Source organism: Myxocyprinus asiaticus, chromosome 47 (genome assembly GCF_019703515.2).
Source record: "Myxocyprinus asiaticus isolate MX2 ecotype Aquarium Trade chromosome 47, UBuf_Myxa_2, whole genome shotgun sequence".
Classification (NCBI taxonomy): domain Eukaryota; kingdom Metazoa; phylum Chordata; class Actinopteri; order Cypriniformes; family Catostomidae; genus Myxocyprinus; species Myxocyprinus asiaticus.
In genome coordinates, this window is record NC_059390.1 from 18950545 (window position 1) to 18973090 (window position 22546).

General features: G+C 37.6%; 1 pseudogene; it reads right to left on the reverse strand.

Annotated features, from left to right (window-relative positions):
* Positions 1–22546, reverse strand: part of LOC127436613 (gamma-secretase-activating protein-like) — a 25833-nt pseudogene continuing 3287 nt past the window's right edge.

Here is a 22546-nt window from a genome sequence, read left to right on the forward strand (position 1 = left end):
TTACTTGACTTCGAAGCCCAGCTTGATCACTGTCTGCTTCAAGGCCTGTCTCCTCCACACACTGATGTCCACATTCTCCTGCTCTTCAAAAGGGTTTTGAGCTGAAATGAACAACCACACAATACTCACCTTACAGTCAATTACATCATTTACTAGCCCAAATCAAGACTTCACCTCTGAAACAGCATACCTTGTTCGTCCCTGTCCGAGAGAATTTTGGCAAGGTAATTTATAGGCAGAAACTCAGGATAGAAACTTGCCTAGCTGTTGTCAAGCGGTGCTGAGTCCTACAAACAGATCATGGGCTAAGCTGATAAACATGACAACATGTACAAAATTGCTCTGATCTATGAGCCAAGGCCATAATTCAGACATTTAAGATTCACAGCACACGATTCTTTTTGCAGATAAAGAAACGTCGGTAATAGAGCAGCGGTTATATTTGATACAGAGCCTAGTCTAATAAACACTGTTTCATCTGAGTAATAGTTGCAGTTTTATGGCAGATATTCAAACCAGTTTTAAGCTAGTGTTTTTCTGAAGAAACAGACACCCCTAAAAATTCACCCTGCTCTCTGGGTATTTGTCCAGAAGAGCTCTGACGTATTCTCTGGGGTGATCCCACTGCTGACTCACTTTCTGCTCCATACACTAGTTAAAAAACATAATTACAGTCGTACGGTCAATATAAAACAGCATTCGCAACCCAATTTACTCAAAGGAATATCCCAATTTACTCAAAGGAATACTCCACGTTGTTCAGTACAAGTTAAGCGACAGTTGATTACCACAAAAATTTATTTAGGCTCCTCCCTCCTTTTCTTTAAAAAGAAAAAATCTAGGTTACAGTGAGGCACTTACAATTGAAGTGAATGAGGCCAGTTTTTGGAAGGGTTAAAGACAGAAATTGAAGCTTATAATTTTATAAAAGCTCTTACATTAATTATTTTGTTAAAAAAAATTGTGTATTATTTGAGCTGTAACATTGTTTTAATCATTTTTACGGTCGTTTTGGTGTTTAAGCGTTTACGCTGTTATGTCGTCATGGCAACGAAGTTGTAAAATTGGATATAACTTTACAAAGAAAAGGTTAGTAAGCGATTTTATCACACTAAAATCATGTTAACACACATACTGTTTACAACTTGTGGCTATATTTTTGAAACAGTGAGCATTTTAACATTTAAAGATTGGCTCCATTTACTTCCATTGTAAGTACTGCACTGTAACCCAGATTTGTGCTTTTTTTTTTTTTTTTAAGAAAAGGAGGGAAAAGTCAAAATACATTTTTGTGGGAATCAATATTATGCCACAAATGCTGTCAATTGAGCTTAACTTGTATTGGACACAGAATATTCCTTCAAGGTGAATTCATGTGAAAAGAAAAATTTGCTTCAAAGGCAGACCAAGTTGTAACATCTTGATGAAGGATAATATATCTTTAGATTATGTGCACAATAAGACCAGGAACGTGCATTAATAAAGTAACCTGTCCATTTTTATTTAATGTTGACTTATAGCAAAAGGGAATATGGAATTTCATACCACAAATACTTCCAAAACAACGGAAAGTACTGAGAAATCAGAATGCATGACTAACTGTTCTACGAAAGAACAGCATGACTAATCACCAAAGCGGAATTGGCTTGTATTTTTCAGTTGTACCCCCAACATTTCCTCACTTGGCTGCCATAGGACTTAAAAAACAAAGACTGAAGCCCAGAAACATGCTGTGACCCAAAACATGACCACAAACATGCTCACATTCCATTTCTGCTGAACAGGATAATTACTGATTAATCTCCAAATGCAGCTTAGCACTCTAATGAGGAACTATGGGCTGCAGTCACACTCAAAGATTTCAAGAGGAGAGTTAAAAACAGAATGTTACCTCAGGAAGTCTTTTCAGAATACTAAATTCAACTTAGTGTGTGTGTGTGTGTGTGTGTGTGTGTGTGTGTGTGTGTGTGTGTGTGTGTGTGTGTGTGTGTGTGTGTGTGTGTTTAAATAAGTACCCGTCATAAGGCATGAAACAAACGGTTCTGTAAGCTGCAGAAGGCCATGGTCCACATACTGGAGAAAAGTGTGCCGTGGAAGACACCGGACTCCAAGCACACTTAACAGAGTAGAATAACCTACACACAAATACACACAAATGTACCACTCAAGCTATTTAACCTGTCGCATGAACATGTAGAATAAATAAAACCTAGGTATAAGGTCTGCAAATATTCTTCTAGCTGGGCCTGAGCCCTGGCCAAAGCATTTGTGTCAATGAACAGCTACACCCTGATAGATCTGGCATGCTTCAGATATTTTCCTCGCTGGGTCGTAGAATCAGTACAAAAACTTGACACACCCAACAGCTATATATCACATGATCTATTTGGATTTTGGAGAGATGTTCAGTTGATTTATGTTCAGAGGGTGCAGAATACTCTTTGGTTTGTCATTGGAGAACTACAGGTTCTTTTTCTCCCTTTGGCATTGTTACACAAACTCCACAAATGTCTGAACTCGGAAAGATTTAGGAACATTAACTCTGAGCTGCCTACCAAGACAGCAATAAGCATAAGCAATACCAATGTGAAGACTGGTCCTTCTAAGAATCCTCATTGTGACCAAAATCTAAGCCAGCATTACATTTGCAGAGAAGACAATCATTGAATGCACTTAGCCAAACTAAATAAACAATATTCTTTCAGGAATGGGGAACAATGTGAGAGAAGTGTCGACATAAATATATTTAATTTAATTCAATACTGGCAAGTATCAATTAATAACAATTAATTTAATCAGGGGCCTGGGTAGCTCAGCGAGTATTGATGCTGACTACCACCCCTGGAGTCCTGAGTTAAAATCAAGGGGGTGCTGAGTGACTCCAGCCAGGTCTCCTAAGCAACCAAATTGCCCCGGTTGCTAGGGAGGGTAGAGTCACATGGGGTAACCTCCTCGTGGTCACGATTAGTGGTTCTCGCTCTCAGTGGGGCGCATGGTAAGTTGTGCGTGGACTGCGGAGGGTAGCATGAGCCTCCACATACTGTGAGTCTCCGCGGTGTCATGCACAATGAGCCACGTGATAAGATGCGCGGATTGACTGTCTCAGAAGCGGAGGCAACTGAGACTTGTCCTCCGCCACCCAGATTGAGGTGAGTAACTGCGCCACCACGAGGACCTACTAAGTAGTGGGAATTAGGCATTCCAAATTGGGGAGAAAAAAAAGGGGATACATTTTTTTTAATTTTATTTAATCAAATAAAAAATGTAGTTTTACCTTTCAGTATATTGGTATACTGTTTTTTTTATGCTCATCAAGAGTATTGTGTTGTTAGCTTAGCAACATGCTAACATCAAACCAGAGACTGTATAAAGACAGGTCACTGGTAAAGTTATGAATGGTAGAAATCGCAACGATGAATATGGCAGCTGTAGGAATGAAAGTCCCACTGATGTCATGACTGTCAAGTTGAAACATTCATAGAATTACAAGTCTGTAACTTTTCTACAAAGTTCTACAAAGACGTGGAAATGTTTTACATGTCAGAATCTCGTAATTACTGTAATTCCGAAAAATAGCCTGAAAAATAGAATTGTTTTAGAGTGATCTTGAGCTAAAGAAACAATTTTCAATACGATTGTTGTCAGATTTTATTGCATTTGAAATTTTATTTTTTCATAATCTTAACCAACTGTTTGGAGAATATCTGTCATATCCCTTTCAAGTAGATAGGAACTGTTCTTGTATCTAGGGCTACAAAATATGTAGAAGAAAATGTGATATGCCATAAATTGTTGGATAATACAAAATGCAATGTGATATCTTTTTATGACATAATTGGAATGCATAGAACATCAGAACCCCCACCGCCCAAAGATACTGAAGTTTACTGGGATAAAAAGGACGGTCTATCCAAGATATCACAAACATAGTTGTCTTTTGTTTCATAACACATATATACTACATATAATACACTGCCTGGCCAAACAAAAGTCGCAGTTTGGATTTAAGGCAGTGTTATGATCTGGGGTTGCTTCAATTGGTCAGTTCTAGGCTCAGCAACATTATGCAGCATTAAAATGAAGTCAGCTGACTACCTGAATGTACTAAATTACCAGGTTATCTCATCAATGGATTTTTTCTTCCCTGATGGCATGGGCATATTCCAGGACGTCAATGCCAAGATTTATCGGGCTCAAATTGTGAAAGATTGGTTCAGGGAGCATGAGGAATCATTTTCACACATGAATTGGCCACCACAGAGTCCTGACCTTAACCCCATTGAAAGTCTTTGGGATGTGCTGGAGAAGACTTTATGGAGTGGTTCGATTCAATACCATCAATACCACCTTTAGCTTTGATTACGGCGCACATTCATCATGGCATTGTTTCGACAACCTTATGCAACGTCATAACATTTATTTCCGTCCAGAGTTTCGTAAATTTTTGGCTGAGATCTTGTATTGATGATGGGAGAGTTGAGCCATTCCGTAAAGTCTTCAATGGGGTTAAGGTCAGGACTCTGTGGTGGCCTATTCGTGTGTGAAAATGATTCCTTATGCTCCCTGAACCACTCTTTCACAATCTGAGCCCAATGAATCTTGGCATTGTCGTCCTGGAATATGCTCGTGCCATCAGGGAAGAATCCATGCATGCACAGTCACTTGTGACAGTCGCACGCTCAGTGTATTCTCTGCCATCTGTGTCACCATAAACATTAAGTTTTAAAGATTTAAAATCATTCCATTATTGTAAGCCCTTGCGATATGCATATTGTGATATGTACATGTGCAATATTTCGATAAATGCAAATAGAAAATAGTGACCTGACTTGCCTTAAATGGACTTAGGTCAAACTCTATTGGAATCAATTGTGAGACCAGACTCTCGTGCACTGCACGTTTTGTGTGTGGCATGCAAAGTTAGTTCCCATGTAGAACATTCCAAATCCGTCATTTATTACTAACCCAGTTTCAGATAAGACATTGCCTTAGAAGGTAGTGGCCTATGTTGGTAGTAAACAGCGAAGCAGCTCACTTGGTTTTGGAAAAGGGCTATTGTCTAAATGTCCTCAGATGGTGTGTGGGTCGTGAGGGAATCTATGTTGCTCTTACCTGGAGGGAGGGGGAGATAGAGCCCTTTAGTTGCTTCCAGAATGTAAACATCATGTGAAACATGGCCCACTCCTCTGAACTGCCCTGCTGCTTACTAAAGCAGAGAGTGCATCCATACACACATAAACAAACAATGAAGACAGAGTTTGATCAAAGCAATAAAGCATTCCCACCCCATTCCCCTCCAATGAGGAATTAATACATTAGCCCACAGAGGATGGGAACACATACAGGCAGAGCACCCAGAGGCCCAACTTCAGCTTTTGCCACACCAATTTCAACACGTGCCAGACCAGTTCAAGCTAAACAGAGAGAATAAAGCCATATTAATACTAATAACACATTACAAAAACTGCAGAACTAGGACAAAATACATCCCCTGTGAAGCTACTAACTAAAGAATCTTTCATAATGTTTGGTGGATATACACTCATGCTGTCAGATAATGTGGATAATCTGACTCACTTTCCCTTACTGTTTCAATGGAGAGCACAAACTTATGAGCACCACCCCAACTTTACTGCTCACTCTGCTCACTTTAGTTTCACTTGAGCAAGCTCACTCACCCTCACATTTGCTTACACTAACATTAGTTCATGCAGATCATGCATGATTTCTCACATCCTCATAAGCACCACCACACGTCCATCTGCTTTCTCTCCGGTCTCCCAGACAGACTCTATCTAGTGTCAGTTTGGTGGAAACAGATATATGTGCATATCTTGCTCTGTGTTTCCCTTAAATAATAAAAGAACAGTACTTTAAAGGGCTTTGTTCCAGTTTTCCAATCAGAAGGGAGATATTTTTTGATATGTAGAAGAGTTTATCAAATGCACTAAGTTGCAGCACTGTCTTTGTGTCAACAATTGACAATTACTAATGTGTAATTGGGCTTGGACTCAAGATGGTGCCGAGTATGGCTGCTGCGTTGCGAGCTCCGACACATCATGGTAGTGTTTTGTTTGTTTTGTTTACAATTCTTATGTTTTTTTGTCTTGGATGTTGTCTGCCTTACTGTCTACAACAGACAAACACTTTTGGACATTGGTTCAGCAATTACACACCGTAAACCGGACTTCAAATTCCTCAATGCCGACCAACTGTTTACAAACACGCATCTGTGTCGACCATTCTGGCTACCGAAGGAATTCACAGCGATCATTATCACTGCTGTGTACATCCCCCCACAAGCCGACACAGACCGGGCATTCAAGGAACTGTATGGGATTATAAGCAAGCAGGAAACCGTGCACCCTGAGGCCGCGTTCATTGTGACCGGGGACTTTAATAAAGCCAGTTTCAAATTAGTCGCACCAAAATAACACCAACACATTAGTTTCAACACACGAGGGGACCAGGTTTTGGACCACTGCTACTCTCCCTTCCGGGATGGCTACAAATCCCTCCCCCACCCACCATTTGGCAAATCGGACCACTCTTTCATTCTGCTTCTGCCCGCTTACAGGCAGAAACTGAAACAGGAAGCACCCACCCTCAGAACGATCCAGTGCTGGTCGGCCCAGTCAGACTCTACGCTATAAGACTGTTTTGATCACACGGACTGGGAGATGTTCCAGTCCGCCTCTGATGACGACATCAAGCTTTATGCTGATAGCGTAATGTGTTTCATCAGAAAGTGCGTAGAGGACGTCGTTCCGACCAGAACAATACGGATCTATCCGAATCAGAAGCCATGGATTAATAGCGATGTTCGCGCAGCACTTAATGTGCGGACCTCCACTTTTAATTCCGGGAACGCGGAGGAGCATAAACAAGCCAGTTATGCACTACGAAAAGAACAGCAAAACGTCAGTACAGGAGCAAGATTGAAGGACAGTTTAACACCACCAAATCTAGAAGCATGTGGCAGGGAATTAACATCATCACGGATTTAAAAGGAATAAAAAATCCGCCATGAACACCGCTGCACCTCTCCCGGATGAGCTAAACACTTTTTATGCTCGTTTTGAGGGAAATAACACCGCCCTCGTGGAGAGAGCTCTCGCGGCCGAAGCTACAGAGGTTAGTTCACTCTCCGTCTCTGTAGCGGATGTAACCCGATCCTTCCGACGGGTGACTATCCGCAAAGCCACGGGTCCAGACGGCATTCCGGGCCGCGTCATCAGAGTGTGCACGAACCAACTGGCTGGTGTTTTTACGGACATTTTCAACCTTTTCCTCCCTTTGTCTGTAGTCCCCACATGCTTTAAAACGTCCACCATTGTGCCTGTTCCAAAGCAATCCAAAATCACTTGCTTAAATGACTGGCGTCCTGTTGCTCTGACCCACATCATCAGTAAATGCTTTGAGAGACTAATCAGAGATTACATCTGCTCTGTGCTGCCTCCATCACTGGACCCATTGCAGTTTGCTTACCGCAACAACCACTCCACTGATGATGCCATTGCATCTACAATACACACTGCTCTCTCCCACCTGGAAAAAAAGAACACTTATGTGAGAATGCTGTTTGTAGACTACAGCTCAGCATTCAACACCATAGTGCCCTCCAAGCTTGATGAGAAACTCCGGGCTCTGGGCTTAAACAGCTCGCTGTGCAGCTGGATCCTGGACTTCCTGTCAAGCAGACGCTAGGTGGTTAGAATCATAAATTATATTATTATTATATTATTTTCTCTCTTAACAACTTACTATCAACCGACAGCCTGAATGTCAATACAGTACAATACAACCTATTGTACATTCTATATATACTATATATACTTTTTTTTTATTGAATAATGTGTATTCTATATTGTGTGTATTGTATACTGTACAGTGTATGTTATTATTTGTTTATTGTGTTGTGTGTAATTATGTGTATATTAGACTTTAAATTGTGTTGTGTTAATCTGATGTTTAGTGTAAATTGGTATATGTCTCATCACTGTCACGACTGCTATGTTGCTCGGAACTGCACCCAAGAATTTCACACACCATTGCACTTGTGTATATGGTTGTGTGACAATAAAAGTGATTTGATTTTGATTTGATTTGTTCTGTAGAGATCTCTGGCATAATGATGCAAGAACATATACAGTACATTTAAAAAGACATACCAGCTTTGCAGCATAGTTCACCACCAGCAAATCAATCTTTTTCTTTCCCAGTCGTGATAAGAGTCTGTTCAAGTGTTCTCTGAGCTTGTCCACCATTTGAAAAAAATAAAATAAAATTATAAACCCTAAAATGAAAGACAAACCTCAATTCAATCCTATACTATAAAACATAAATTACAAAATTACAATGTAACTTTATCACTTAAATGGTATATCATGTTGGTTGCAGGACGTTTCATTAAAAGTAGCTAATGTGTTTCATGTTACATTTCTGTTCTTACAGATTTGCAGGTGAATATCACCAAAATAAATGATTTATATATATATAAATATATATATATATATATATATATATATATATATATATATATATATATATATATATATATATATATATATATATATATATATATATACAGGTGCATCTCAATAAATTAGAATGTCGTGGAAAAGTTCATTTATTTCAGTAATTCAACTCAAATTGTGAAACTCGTGTATTAAATAAATTCAATGCACACAGACTGAAGTAGTTTAAGTCTTTGGTTCTTTTAATTGTGATGATTTTGGCTCACATTTAACAAAAACCCACCAATTCACTATCTCAAAAAATTAGAATATGGTGACATGCCAACCAGCTAATCAACTCAAAACACCTGCAAAGGTTTCCTGAGCCTTCAAAATGGTCTCTCAGTTTGGTTCACTAGGCTACACAATCATGGGGAAGACTGCTGATCTGACAGTTGTCCAGAAGACAATCATTGACACCCTTCACAAGGAGGGTAAGCCACAAACATTCATTGCCAAAGAAGCTGGCTGTTCACAGAGTGCTGTATCCAAGCATGTTAACAGAAAGTTGAGTGGAAGGAAAAAGTGTGGAAGAAAAAGATGCACAACCAACCGAGAGAACCGCAGCCTTATGATTGTCAAGCAAAATCGATTCAAGAATTTGGGTGAACTTCACAAGGAATGGACTGAGGCTGCGGTCAAGGCATCAAGAGCCACCACTCACAGACGTGTCAAGGAATTTGGCTACAGTTGTCGTATTCCTCTTGTCAAGCCACTCCTGAACCACAGACAACATCAGAGGTGTCTTACCTGGGCTAAGGAGAAGAAGAACTGGACTGTTGCCCAGTGTTCCAAAGTCCTCTTTTCAGATGAGAGCAAGTTTTGTATTTCATTTGGAAACCAAGGTCCTAGAGTCTGGAGGAAGGGTGGAGAAGCTCATAGCCCAAGTTGCTTGAAGTCCAGTGTTAAGTTTCCACAGTCTGTGATGATTTGGGGTGCAATGTCATCTGCTGGTGTTGGTCCATTGTGTTTTTTGAAAACCAAAGTCACTGCACCCGTTTACCAAGAAATTTTGCAGCACTTCATGCTTCCTTCTGCTGACCAGCTTTTTAAAGATGCTGATTTCATTTTCCAGCAGGATTTGGCACCTGCCCACACTGCCAAAAGCACCAAAAGTTGGTTAAATGACCATGGTGTTGGTGTGCTTGACTGGCCAGCAAACTCACCAGACCTAAACCCCATAGAGAATCTATGGGGTATTGTCAAGAGGAAAATGAGAAACAAGAGACCAAAAAATGCAGATGAGCTGAAGGCCACTGTCAAAGAAACCTGGGCTTCCATACCACCTCAGCAGTGCCACAAACTGATCACCTCCATGCCACGCCAAATTGAGGCAGTAATTAAAGCAAAAGGAGCCCCTACCAAGTATTGGTAGGGGCTCCTACCAATACTTGTACAGTAAATGAACATACTTTCCAGAAGGCCAACAATTCACTAAAAATGTTTTTTTTATTGGTCTTATGATGTATTCTAATTTTTTGAGATAGTGAATTGGTGGGTTTTTGTTAAATGTGAGCTAAAATCATCACAATTAAAAGAACCAAAGACTTAAACTACTTCAGTCTGTGTGCATTGAATTTATTTAATATATGAGTTTCACAATTTGAGTTGAATTACTGAAATAAATGAACTTTTCCACGACATTCTAATTTATTGAGATGCACCTGTATATATATATATATATATATATATATATATATATATATATATATATATATATATATATATATATTTGCTATTATGGAAAGAAATTGATACTTTTATTCACCAAAGTGGCTTCAACTGATCACAATGTGTAGTCAGGACATTAATAACATGAAAAATTACTTTTACAATTTGAAAAAAATGTTCAGAACTTATTAAACTACTTCAAAGAGTTCTCATCAAAAAATCCTCCATGTGCAGCAATGACAGCTTTGCAGATCCTTGATATTCTAGCTGTCAGTTTGTCCAGATTCTCAGGTGACATTTCACCCCACACTTCCTGTAGCACTTGCCATAGATGTGGCTGTCTTGTCGGGCACTTCTCACACACCTTACAGTCTAGCTGATCACACAAAAGCTCAATGGGGTTAAGATCCATAACACTCTTTTCCAATTATCTGTTGTCCAATGTCTGTGTTTCTTTGTCCAATCTAACCTTTTCTTTTTGTTTTTCTGTTTCAGAAGTGGCTTTTTCTTTGCAATTCTTCCCATAAGGCCTTCACCCCTGAGTCTTTTCTTTACTGTTGTACATGAAACTGGTGTTGAGTGGGTAGAATTCAATGAAGCTGTCAGCTGAGGACATGTGAGGCGTCTATTTCTCAAACTAGAGACTCTGATGTACTTATCCTCTTGTTTAGTTGTACATCTGGCCTTCCACATCTCTTTCTGTCCTTGTTAGAGCCAGTTGTGCTTTGTCTATGAAGACTGTAGTGAGCACCTTTGTATGAAATCTTCAGTTTTTTGGCAATTTCAAGCATTGTATAGCCTTCATTCCTCAAAACAATGATTGACTGACGAGTTTCTAGAGAAAGCTGTTTCTTTTTTGCCATTTTTGACCTAATATTGACCTTAAGACATGCCAGTCTATTGCATACGGTGGCAACTCAAAAAAAGTGTGTGTGTATAGACATATATAGATATTATCATTATTATGACATTATGTTAAAGACAATTAGGCACATTACATTCTCAAATATATATATATATATATATATACACACATACACTACCGGTCAAAAGTTTTGAAACACTTACTCATTCTTAATTATACATTTTTTTCACATTTTAGAATAATAGTAAAGTCATCAAAATTATTGAATAACATAAATGGAACTATGGGAATTATGTTGTGACTAAAATAATCCAAAATAAATCAAAACTGTGTTATATTTTAACATCTTCAAAGTAGTCACCCTTTGCCTAGAATTTGCAGACATGTACTCTTGACATTTTCTCAACCAACTTCTTGAGGTATCACCCTGGGATGCTTTTTAAACAGTATTGAAGGAGTTCCCATCTATGTTGGGCACTTATTGGCAGCTTTTCTTAATTATTCGGTCCAAGTCATCAATTTAAAATTTTTAATTACATTTTTGTTTTATAATTAAATAAATTAATATGTTGGCACAATTATATTTTTTCTACAAAACTATTTTTAACATTTAAGCATACGCTTTCAGATCAAAAGATTGTTAAGATCATGAGAAACATTTCAGTCAAGTGTTTCAAAACGTTTGACTGGTAGTGTATTTTTTATGTATTTTTATTTATCATTCTCATTACTGCAATACAGTATTGAAAATTCCATCTGGACATAATGAAAAAAATCTAAATCAGCATAATTTAAATTCTATCATCATGTATACTTGCACATGTTCTTTACAAAAATATATATTTTCACATCACAGTAGGCTACTGACTATTGGGAAATTGGGAAAGCCTATTTCATGACTTAATTGTCATCAAAATAAACTCACAATGCAAAACATCTTAATGGTCATGAAACAGGCTTCAGTTTCTTTATGCAGAATATAAGTGAATATTTTCTTCTTTAGATTTGGGGGTAAAATGTGACCCTAGGATTTCTGTAAAAAAAAAAAAAAAAATGTAAACCTGACCTTTCGTTAAATTCTTAAAATAAAGTCCTCAAATTATTTTTACAGCTTATCCAGCCCAACTCAGACAACTCAGTTACCGAACCAGAGTGTGTGGTCCATAGACGAATAATAAAACTTGAGGACTACGACATTCACAAGAACATTTTAAACATTCTCTGTATGAGGGCAGAGTCTGGTTCTCTGTTTCTGATTAAGGCTTTAATCATCACTGTCAATGTCAAAGTTAGTAGAATTGTCTGCACTTGTCCCTTATTCTCTCTTATTTCAGCTTCAGATCTATGACATGTCTCCTTATTTCTTTGGAGTGTTGCAGCCGACCACAGGTTAAATGCAAGACAACTGAAAAGCACACCACTCACCAGGCCCACCAGCATCCTCTGCTGTTGGTCTTCCTCCTGAAACAGTGGAACAACAAGCCTGTCTGGACGGAGGAAGAGACAGAGGAAGACAGGTCTTATCAGGGGAATCTCACAAACAAATGTCAAGGTCATATTTCACCCCAAAATCAAAAAATGATATCTTGCAAAAAGAAAGTGAAGCCATTAAGATATCGTTTTGTATTATGACATTCTTTTCATGATAATAAAGCACCCTACAATACCTAAAAAAAATAAAAAAAATAAAAAAATAATAATTACTGTATAACTGTATTTTTTTCATTGCAAAGCCAAAAATTGGGGGTAAAGGGATGTGCCTAATTGTCATGAAAATAATGTTACAATGAAAAGAAAAACAACATAATGGGCCTAAAAGTATGCTTCATTTTATTTATGTGAATTGATTTTGGGGTGAGTTATGACCATGTTTTTGAGGTTCACTAACAATCATAGCTTGAGCTTGCATGTAATTCTATACATTTCTTTTGTCTTTGTAGGAACTTGAATCTGCTTTTAGTGAATAATGAGCTCAAACCACATTCAAGTCAAAGAAACATCCAGCACTGCAAGGTATTCGGACAAACACGAGATTACACAAAAGTAGTCCTGTGTGTGTTCATGTGAGTGGGGAGGAGGCCAATCACTCTTATATAACACTACGGAATTCCTTCTCTTTCCCTCCCTAACGAGGTCCTAGATCAACTACACATAAACCTAGATACCGATTACATCCACACCAGAGAATGTGACCCGAAACTCTGGTAATTAGGACTTGTTTTCTATAAAAGTACAGAACATTTCCTGGATTTGGTCAGGGATAAAAAAAAATCTCTTTTCATAGACACTACTGGTCATTTAAACACGTTTCACTTACCCAAACGCCAGATGTCTACCACTGATAGAACTCTGGAGATAAACAAACATTTAAATGAACTGAAGCTACTTTCCAGTTGCATGGTTCATGGTATCAAATGTCAATAGCAAACACATTTAGCTTGGACAGATTATTTACACAAGGCTGTCTTTTTGTAAAGTTCATTGTACATAGATTCACTGGAAAAGCAAGTAAATATTGATACATTTTTATCATGATTAAGAATCTATGCAGTTCAGCTATTCATATTAGAGGTAGTTCGATATATCGGTTTTACCGATTAACAAGTGCCAATAGTTGCTTTTTGAAACTATAAGTTATCAGCAGAAATCTATGCCTATAATAGCCGATAGGTAGCCGGGGCTGAATGATTCTACAGTAACTACAGCAGCCTCTAGAGGTGAAATAAAACAACCTTGTGAGGATTTGCGAGGACTTGCTGTATCTAAATCTTTCGTTATTGACATTATTCATCCATATCTTTATACTCACTTTAATGCATATATTGTTATTTTGACTACGGTAGTTAATAAAGTGTTCTAAATTCAAGCGAGAGCATGCAAAGAAAAATGCGACTATATGGTAACGTACCAAGTCAGCACTTGTGAATAAAAATTACCAATATACTGGTGAATATACAGGCTATAAAAAACTTTATTTGGTAAATATTTAAATATAAAGCATTGTAACGGAGCCAAGTCTTGCGTTATGCACCAGCCTCTAATTTTTTTCTCAGTATTATTGGGATATTAGTTGAACAATAAACTGCATCTGGGATTGAATTTATTTTGGACTCTTGTAGCCTCTATGTCTGTACCCGTCACAGTATGGAAAGACTATGAATTATTATTATTTTTTAAACTATCGACCGATATATCGGCCTCATCCACTTTAGTTATCGGTATCGGCAAAATACACAATTGGTCGACCTCTAATTCCTATGAAAGATGAGCCACTTACACACAAACAGAGCACTTGGCACAAGCGTCCTCCACCCACTTTTTGTTGTTCTCCTCGATGTTGCGATAGTAGCGGGGAGATTTATTTTTCTCAGAGTTCTGCAGTAACAACAAAAGGGAATATTATAAAATGAACAGTTCTGATCCTTGATGTAGAATGGTCAATACAGAATTCCAGTCATGCTAAAATTCACAATATAGTAACAGCGATGACATGAAATACCAGTTCAACTAGCTACTGTGTATATTACTACACAGCACCCATAGAGGCCAACAATTAATCTTAGTTTACATGTCAGGGACTATATCTTTGAGCGGATGGGTGGCACTTAACTGAATTTGCTTAAGAAAAATAGCATTTTCATGAAAACTTGTGTCCTTAGTATTTTTATGTAGTAACCATTTAAAAAAAGCGCTGGTGGCTTGGGTAGCTCAGCGAGTATTGACACTGACTACCACCCCTGGAGTCGCGAGTTCGAATCCAGGGTGTGCTGAGTGACTCCAGCCAGGTCTCCTAAGCAACCAAACTGGCCCGGTTGCTAGGGAGGGTAGATTCACATGGGGTAACCTCCTCGTGGTCGTTTAGTGGTTCTCTCTCTCCACATGCTGTGAGTCTCCGCGGTGTCATGCACAACGAGCCACATGATAATATACGCGGATTGACTGTCTCAGAAGCGGAGGCAACTGAGACTTGTCCTCCACCACCCGGATTGAGGTGAGTAACCGCACCACCACGAGGACCTACTAAGTAGTGGGAATTGGGCATTCCAAATTGGTAGAAAAGGGGATAAAAAAATAAAAAAATAAGGGCTAATGCATTCAGGGGCATGCTTTATTGTGAATATAGTGGCACTCATAATGATTCTTCCTGTATTTTTTTTTAATTTTTTTTATTTTTTTTTTTTACTGATTTTGACAGTACACCTGCTTTCAAACAAATCTGCCCATCTGAATCAGATTTATGATTTTGGTGTTCACCAGAGCTGCCTGAAATCTGGTCAAGTCCAATTTAATCAAAGTGGTTTTGAAATCCAAGACGTGCTGCAGCTCTTCCCAATAACTCTGCAGGCTTTTGGCATTTTACCCATCAAAACCAAAATTATAACAGCAATATTATAACATTATCACAAAACAGATTTTTCATAGATAGAGCAGTGAGCATTCCTTTTTGGCAGATGTCTTTGTGATCGGCCTGGACTGAAGCCCTGGCAAATTTTACAGGGGGTTTTCATTATTTTTCTGTTTTGACATGTATCATTTTTTGGTTCCAGTTGACAGTTGTGAAATCTATTTCACCACTCGAACATTTCCTGTTGTAAGGGTTTCTACAAACACCTCTCCCAGGCAGATTTAATTAATTAGATATGGATTGCTGTTCATCTCTTAGAAATCTCTACACTAGCACTGATTTGAGTCTTTCCTGCCATCTAGTGCTTTGTAAGCAAACTGTAGCTCTTCAAGGACAGCTTCGGTATATTTAAATTCAAATAATGCTCATATCAGGATTTTAAAGTGGTAAATTAAATGCATAAACATCTCCCATTTCTATTTGAAATACTTGAATACAGCAACACTTTACAAAAAGGTTCTATATGTTAACATTAGTTAATGCATTAGGTATCATTAACTAACAGTGAGCATGTTAACAGCATTTATTAATCTTGATTCATGTTATTTTATAAATAAACTCTAGTTAACTGTTCATAAGGCATTAACTTATGTAAATGTATACAATTTTAATGTAAAAATATATTAATATTGTAGAAATGAACACTGATTAACCAAGATTAATAAATGCAGTAAAAGTATTATTCATTGTTCGTTCTGTCTATTCCAGTAACTAATGTTAACATATACAACCTTATTATAAAACGTTTTTAATTTTTGGTACATTTTAACACTTAAACACATACCCTGGGTCTTTAGTGACCCGAGACCTCATTTCACCCCCCTGTATCTCATCCATTTTTGGGGGAGTTGTGCAAACACCTCTTTAGAACTTCTTATAACTGTAGAAGTACATAAAAAAAAGTACATTTTTTATAACTGTGTTAACTACCAAAATGTAGTCATTAAAGACCCGAGACATGTAATAGAATCTGTTTTTTTTTTTTTTTTTTTTGCACTTCCATAAATCATATTTTTTATGATTATTTCATATCTATATAAATGTACTATCACAGGATATCTATTTCTGTTTAATTCAAGACAAATGATTCTATATCACATACATTTTATGTGTAACAATGGTGAATTGTAAGTATCCCATACGAGTCTACACCTATTGGTTACTAAAGGTGGCGCTGATGTTTCAGTGATTGACTTGATTTACATTTGACATTGCTATTTGATGAAGAAGCAACATGGAAGTAAACTATAGCAAATGTAACACATGAACAGTTTTACATGACTTTTTTAGCTGTACTACTGAAAATATGTAAGTTGTGTGTCCATTTGGACTCTAAAAATTGCCTGAGAAAACACATGTGTAGCTTATGTGTTAGGTGTAGATCAATATGTGTTTGATAGCCAGTTGCATCTCATGAAATTTGAATCCTGTTCTATTTTTCCTGATTTGTTGCATCATCTCTTTGTATGTAAATATATGAGAATATACCTATACTATTATTTTCTAATTGTCTTGCAAATGCTTTAAAATGTTTACACTTTCTTGGCATTTTGTAGATCCATCTGTAATAGATATACGCACCCGGTCCCTAAAGACCAGAGTATATAATAATGTTTGGTGAAATATCCATGCATTTAAGGGTTAAACATTTCCTCAATATCTGTCATGCAAAAATAATGGTATTCCCTGAAATATACACTCTTTATATTGAGTCAGTGCATATGGAGTATATTCTCTAGAGTATGTCTAACCTTCCCTTTGATTAGAGGTTGACAAAGCAGTTCAGGAGTGCATTTCACACCATGGATTGCAGTCAGCACCACAGGTAGCATCTAGAAAACAAGACAAAAAAGCCACAGGCATTTTACACATGTCTAGTTCAGACAGATTAGAGTCACAAAGGACATAAATAAACACGTGTTTACTCCTTAAATAAAAGGAAATGCATGTTTACCTTCTCAACCACACAGGAATAAGGCAATAGTTTGTCTAGGCTCACACACTGCTGGTAGCTTATTTTTTACAGGGATACGGCAATGAGAGACACCCCGTGAGTATCGATTATACTGATATTAGTTTAACATGCAAAGCAGAGAGAGACATACAAGCACTCACCTAGAATGAATTCCTGAATCTGATCATAAGCATCAAAGCTCGTGACATTCTCACTGATCCAGTTTATAATCTGGACAGAGAGAGAAATGACAATCACACGTGAGTTTTCAGCACATATCCTCATTACAAGGCGCACTGTTCTCCCCCTTCGTCTCTCCCCAACTTCAGATTTATGATAGGATTTGGCTGCAGGTAGACCAGCAGGCAGTGCACAGCAGCGAGCCACTGGACCTCAGGCCTGTCTGAACTTAGAAGCTGTAGTAGGAAATTATGGTTGAGCTCTATGGTGTACATCCTGCCAGCTCGGACATCAAGCAGTCTGTTGCCCGACACACTGACAACCTCAGTGCCCCAACCCAATGCCTCAATATCGCCATCTGCCCCTGTGAGACAGAGCATAGTGCCCGGTAATACACACACACACAATGCATGAAAGACAGATGGATGTGTACATTTTTGAATATCACCTGACAGGAAAAGACTGTGGCACAGTAGATCTTGCTGTCTGCAGTTGATCAGGAGCAGGTAATGACCAGCCAGGAACACCACTATACCATATAATAACCTGAAACAAATGAAAAGAAATGGCCTTCCGTATTTGATTATAGGTGAAGAAATTAACCAGGATGGGATGTATTTCTCTGGGTTGAGTCAGAGATGATGGTTTGTACTGACCCAGATGAATGAAGACAGGATTGATGGTTGGCTCACTAGCAGGTGCACAGTCTTTCTCAACAGATACAGTGAAAATCTTATTGCAGCCTGTTGGGAGAGATAGATTTAACCTTTTTTGTCTATTTATTTGACTTTTGTTTACTCGCTTCATTCCATACACATGTGCCAAGTACGTAACAGCTTTGTAAATATTGTATAAATCTTTGCTGCCTCTGAATCTAATCAGATGCTATGAAGTAATGATGTGTGCATGTGTGTATTACTGCAGCATTATGTTTGGTACCTCTGTGCACAAATGCTATCGTGTATGTGGCGTTCTTATGCCAGCGCACTGGAGGGCTGTAGCACACACACATAGACCCTATTCAAAACACTGAGAGATTCAGAAAGTGTAACTGATATTTAAGTTCCAATTAAATAAATTGGACTGCATGCAGAAAATATATTCAAGCAAAAACAATGGAAATGCAGAAATGCATTGGTGATCATCAGAAATCAAGGCAGTACTTTGCAGAGCTGGAGTCAACATGCACAGAACATACAGTATACTAAAATCATTTTTTTGTGATTTTATGGCCTGCATTAAAAACTAATTATTTGAACTTTTTTAATGTTTGTGTTAAAATGAGTAAGGAAGCAACGAGGACACGAGCAGTGCAAGAGGACACAGAGAATTATGTACTATAACACTTATGTCATATCCCACTGTTATATGTTTTCAATCATTTATGAAAATACCCCTAGAACACATATGTAACTTCACCCCCCTTAAGTGCATATGCGGGTCAAAAAAGACCCAGGTGAAATCTATATGCTTATTCTTTATAAAACTATGTACTGTTTCAAGGAAAAATGGATTCTAATGATAATTGTATTAGTAATTTAAATGTTTAAATCATTCATACATCTTTTATTCAATTCTGAAGAGTTTCAGACACATTGAAAATGGAGTAGGAGTTTTGGGTGACAGTGTAGGCCTGTGTAACAGAAATATGGGAAATTTCCATGTTTGGTGGTAAAATATGAAATGTCTCAACAACTCTACCCACATGAACACATGCATATAAGTACAATGGACAAGGATAAAATGTTTTATTTACAAAAACAAAAAAAAACTTTATTATAAACTTGTTAAATGACAATCTTATGTACTCTTTATTGCTGTATGACACTACTTCTATATTTATTATACTATACTTCAGTGTAGCTGTATTTGTTGTTGGGAGTGGTGAGGCGTACTGAAAAAAGAAATGTTTCAGGTTCAAATACACGAAGCAGTGCTCCAGGAGCAATGACCATTGTGCCCTTGCAGTCAACAAGGCATCTTACCTCAGGTTGCTCCATGAGGACTGTCCCTGTAATAGGTTTAATGTCAAGAACTTTGGATGTAAGCATCGGCTGAATTACAACTTTTTATACTTACATACTAAACATATAAACATGAACATAATCATGGCTTTTAAAATATATTTAATTACATAACAAATGGAAACTGAAAACAATCAATGTATTACAAAAATAATACCAGTGTTAAATGCATTGAATACCACAGGATACTCATATGGGTTATATAGGACCCTCATATGGATTCTAGGGGTAGTGATGCAAATTTTCTTTAAATTAAAAAAATATTCAACTACATTTTTAAAAAGTTAATTCACATGATAGATGACACCTTAACTGAGGAATACCTGGAGTGACAGATCAAAATTGTTGACCCACATATTCATTCTTGGGTAAAGCATCCAAAAAAAAAAAAAAACACCTGCTGGGTCAGTGAACCCTCCTCCTTCAGCTCCTGATAGTGATCATACCCAAAATTAATAAACCTGTACAAACCACATACATTGCTTCATCTTTCTAAGCAGCTTTGACTCCATCAGATGATTCCATTTGTTTACATTATGGGCTTTTTCATGTCTTAAAAATCAATGAAAGTCACTGACCTCACAGGAGTGAAAGAAATGTTGGCCACCTCCAATGGCAGCTCAAAACTGTTGCACATAAAATAATAGGTATTCTTGGTTAATTATTGATTAAATGAGGCAGTAAAAAGCTTTAGATGTGACACAACGAAATGTGTAGCAATGTTTACCACAGTCTCAAAGTTGCGATTGGTGAAAAACTGTACACACTTCAGAGTGTGTTTCTCCTGTAGGGTGGAGAAAAAAGACACACACTGGAAATATATACTGGATGTACAGTATTTTCTTAGTATAATCAGAACATGAACTTACAAAATTAACGATTCATACAATTTAAAAATCCTCAGACAAAGATTACATTAAAGTAATGATTTATACTTTTTTTAAATCTTACTTCTGACTAAGATAATGTTACAGTAGTTTAAATCATTTAACAAAATAGAAGATTCAGACCCATACGGTGAGGTAGTAGAGTCTCTGAATGTCCGAGTCCCACTGGACCCAACTCAACTCCTCCGACACTCTGTCTCTGCCCAAATGCTCAGGGTTCAGCATCACCTGTTTAACCCATCAGGGGTAAATGTGTTTACTCCATATATACACTGTGGGCCAAAAGTTTGGAATAATGTACAGATTTTGCTGTTTTGGAAGGAAATTGGTACATTAATTCACCAAAGTGGCATTCAACTGATTACAAAGTATAGTCAGGACATTACTGAGGTAAAAAACAACACCATCACTATTTGAAAAAAGTCATTTTTGATCAAATCTAAACAGGCCCCATTTCCAGCAGCCATCACTCCAACACCTTATCCTTGAGTAATCATGCTAAATTGATAATTTGGTACTAGAAAATCACTTGCCATTATATCAAACACAGTTGAAAGCTATTTGGTTTGTTAAATGAAGCTTAACATTGTCTTTGTGTTTGTTTTTGAGTTGCCACCGTATGCAATAGACTGGCATGTCTTATGGTAAATATTAGGTCAAAAATGGCAAAAAAGAAACAGCTTTCTCTAGAAACTCATCAGTCAATCATTGTTTTGAGGAATGAAGGAATGAATGCTTGAAATTGCCAAAAAACTGAACATTTTTATACAAAAGGTGTACACTACAGTCTTCAAAGATAAAGGACAACTGGCTCTAACAAGGACAGAAAGAGATGTGGAAGGTCAGATGTACAACTAAACAAGAGGATAAGTACATCAGAGTCTCTAGTTTGAGAAATAGACGCCTCACATGTCCTCAGCTGACAGCTTCATTGAATTCTACCCGCTCAACACCAGTTTCATGTACAACAGTAAAGAGAAGACTCAGGGGTGCAGGCCTTATGGGAAGAATTGCAAAGAAAAAGCCACTTTTGAAACAGAAAAACAAAAAGAAAAGGTTAGAGTGGGCAAAGAAACACAGACATTGAACAACAGATAATTGGAAAAGAGTGTTATGGATCTTAACCCCATTGAGCTTTTCTGGGATCAGCTAGACTGTAAGGTGCGTGAGAAGTGCCCGACAAGACAGCCACATCTATGGCAAGTGCTACAGGAAGTGTGGGGTGAAATGTCACCCGAGTATCTGGACAAACTGACAGCTAGAATGTCAAGGATCTGCAAAGCTGTCATTGCTGCACGTGAAGGATTTTTTTATAAGAACTCTTTGAAGTAGTTTAACAATTTTTTTTCAAATTGTAATGGTAATTCTTCACGTTATTAATGTCCTGACTATACACTGTGATCAGTAGAATGCCACTTTGGTGAATAAAAGTACCAATTTCTTTCCATAAGAGCAAAATCTGTACATTATTCCAAACTTTTGGCCGCCAGTGTATTTCCCATTGGATTTATTCGCATCACTAGATTTGCAAAAATTAATTAGTGGATATCATGTCCACAGTACCGCACTTATAACAGCCCTTACCACTCTGTATCCCTCCTGCCTTGTTAGAGTTATGTGGTATTGATCAACATCTGTAGAAACAAAAGAAATTTTCAAGCCAAAGTATATAACCTACTGTATTATTTAATCTCAGTGCTTAAAGTCTGATGGCCTCCTAATCACACATTTACACAATATATACAGCCATCCTCTGCCGCCAACAGCAAATGACTCTCCAGTACAGAGGTCTGCCATGTCTTAGGATAAAGAAACTAGAAAGGGGAAGGTGTGAGGTTGAAGAAAGTTTTAATGTGACTTACACCTGTCCTTTGTAAAAAGAAATGAATCCCTTAAAAGGGTAGTTCACCCAAAAATGAAAATTCTCTCATCATTTACTCACCCTCATCCCAGATGTGTATGACTTTATTTCTTCAGCAGAACACAAATGAAGATTTTTAGAAGAATATTTCAGCTCTGTAGGTCTATACAATGCAAGTGAATG